This window comes from Bison bison, unplaced genomic scaffold (assembly GCF_000754665.1).
Source record: "Bison bison bison isolate TAMUID 2011002044 unplaced genomic scaffold, Bison_UMD1.0 scf7180017864048, whole genome shotgun sequence".
NCBI classification, from domain to species: Eukaryota; Metazoa; Chordata; class Mammalia; order Artiodactyla; family Bovidae; genus Bison; species Bison bison.
Window position 1 is genome coordinate 6,872,825 of NW_011494620.1, and position 3,236 is coordinate 6,876,060.

Here is a 3,236-nt window from a genome sequence, read left to right on the forward strand (position 1 = left end):
AAGGTAATTACTGATAAGTATGATCCCGTTGCCATTTACTTTATTGTTTTGGGTTCGAATTTATACACCATTTTTGTGTTTCCTGTCTAGAGAATATCCTTTAGTATTTGTTGGAGAGCTGGTTTGGTGGTGCAGAATTCTCTCAGCTTTTGCTTGTCTGAGAAGCTTTTGATTTCTCCTTCATACTTGAATGAAATCCTTGCTGGGTACAATAATCTGGGCTGTAGGTTATTTTCTTTCATCATTTTAAGTATGTCTTGCCATTCCCTCCTGGCTTGAAGAGTTTCTATTGAAAGATCAGCTGTTATCCTTATGGGAATTCCCTTGTGTGTTATTTGTTGTTTTTCCCTTGCTGCTTTTAATATTTGTTCTTTGTGTTTGATCTTTGTTAATTTGATTAATATGTGTCTTGGGGTGTTTCGCCTTGGGTTTATCCTGCTTGGGACTCTCTGGGTTTCTTGGACTTGGGTGATTATTTCCTTCCCCAGTTTAGGGAAGTTTTCAACTATTATCTCCTCAAGTATTTTCTCATGGTCTTTCTTTTTGTCTTCTTCTTCTGGAACCCCTATGATTCGAATGTTGTAGCGTTTAATATTGTCCTGGAGGTCTCTGAGAAAAATCTAGTTTTAGTCTACTTCCATTAACCCCCAAATTCCTTTCCTGTCCTTTTCTGAAATTATCTACTTTTATTGTAGAGATTCGTAACCTGGAGTTTATAGAGGCTTCCTGATGGCTCTAAAACCACATGAAATTATATGCAAACCATATGTCATATAGGGCCTGTGTTTTTAAAAAGGCAAAATTTTAGTAAAGTATTAATTATACGAGTACATTTTAGAGTTGTCTGGGGATATACAAATTACTGTGTTGAAGGTTACAGGAGATAGTATGACTGTGCCACTAACTGGATGCACATTTAGCTTCATGATTTTTTTTTTTATTATTTGAAGTTTCATTTTGTCATACACATATATAATTCATTTTCATACATTCTGAAGTCATATGTAGCCTAATTTCCTTGAGCTCTCTACCTTATTTCTTCCCTGTTCCCATATATTTATGTGTGAAATAGTCCTAGGTGATTCTTTCTGTATACTTTTTGATATTTTATAGGTTTGTATTTTTGTTATGGTGGCTAGTTAGCTTTATTTGGTTTCTTCTCTTTTAGTTATTATCTATTGATTCCCTGTTACGTACAGTTCGGAAGTTGATTATGACTTCTCCCCCTCCTCCTCCTCAGCATCTGATGTAAAATATATCTTTTTATTTTTTAGTTTTTCTTTGTCTATCTATTGATCTTTTTTCTTTTTTGGTAGTTTGTGGCTGTACCGCATAGCTTATACGATCTTAGTTCCTGGACCAGGAGTCTAACTCACGCCCTCAGCAGTGTAAGCATGGAGTCTTAACCACTGGACCACGAGGGAGTTTCCTTTAAAGGTTTAAAAAAATTGACCTTTATTTTGAGATAATTGTAACATCATATGCAAATGTAGAACGTAATACGGAGAGACCGTTTATTCAGTTTCCTCCAATGGTAACATATTGTAAAATATTGATATATATACAGTCAAGAGCTTCTCCATCTTCAGCTGCAAAAATTGTAATCAGCCTGATTTCGGTATTGACCATCTAGTGATGTCCATATGTAGAGCCGAAGATGGAGAAGCTCTATACAGTCAGCAAAGACAAAACTGGGAGCCGACTGTGACTCAGATCATGATCTCCCTATTGCCAAATTAAGACTTAAATTGAAGAAAGTAGGGAACACCACTAGGCCATACAGGTATGACCTAAAGGAAATCCCTTACAATTATACAATGGAAGTGATAAATAGATTCAAGGGATTAGATCTGATAGGTGCCTGAAGAACTATGGACGGAGGTTTGTAACATGGTACAAGAGGCTGTGATCAAAACCATCTCCAAGAAAAAGTAATGCAAAAAGGCAAAATGGTTGTCTGAGGAGCCCCTACAAATAGCTGAGAAAAGAAGAGAAGTGAAAGGCAAAGAAGAAAAGGAAAGATAGCCATCTGAATGCAGAATTCCAAAGAATAGCAAGGAGTGATAAGAAGACCTTCCTCAGTGATCCATGCAAAGAAAGAGGAAAACAATAGAATGGGAAAGACTAGAGATCTCTTCAAGACAATTAGGGATACCAAGGGAGCATTTCATACAAAGATGGGCACAATAAAGGACAGAAATGGTATGGACCTAACAGAAGGAGAAGACAGTAAGAAGAGGTGACAAGAATACACAGAAGAACTATACAAAAAAGATCTTAATGACCCAGATAACCACAGTGGTGTGATCACACCTAGAACCAGACACCCTGGAGTGTGAAGTCAAGTGGGCCTTAGGAAGCATCACTATGAACAAAGCTAGTGGATGTGATGGAATTCCACTTGAGCTATTTCAAATCCTAAAAGATGATGCTGCAAAAGTTCTGCACTCAACCTTCCAGCAAATTTGGAAAACTCAGTAGTGACCACAGGACTGGAAAAGGTCAGTTCTCATTCCAATCCCAAAGAAAGGCAATGCCAAAAAATGTTCAAACTACCACATAATTACACTCATTTCATATGCTAGCAAAGTAATGCTCAAAGTTCTTCAAGCCAGGCTTCAACAGAACGTGAATCCTAGAGATTCATCCAGGCTGTTGCTTGTATCAATAGTTCATTCATTTTTTAAAAATGTGTTTATTTTGGCCACACCACGTGGAGTGCAGGATCTTAGTTCCCTAACTAGGGATCAAACCCAAACCCCCTGCAGTGGTAGCGTGGAGTCTTAACCGCTGGACTGCCAGAAAAGTCCCTCATTTCTTTTTATTGTTGGGTAGCATTTTGTGGTATGGATGTACCAAAATTTCCTTTAAACTACAAAGGATGTCTAGGTTCCAGGTTTGGGCTGTCATGAATGAATAAAGCTGCTACCAACATGTACATTTATGAAATATAAGTTTTCATTTCTTTGGGATGAATGTTTAGTAGTTGCTAAGTCCAGTGTATTTGCATGTTTAATTAAAAAAAAAAAATGATTTTCCAGATACTGCTTTACATTCCACCAGCAGTGCCTGAGTTTCTCTACATCTTCCTCAGCGTTTGGTATTGTCTCAGTTGTTTAATTTAGCTGTTCTGGTAGGTGTGTAATAATATTTCATTTGGTTTTAATTTGTATTTCCCTAATGGTTAATAATATTGAACATCTTTTCATGGATTTATTTGCCATCTGTATATCCTC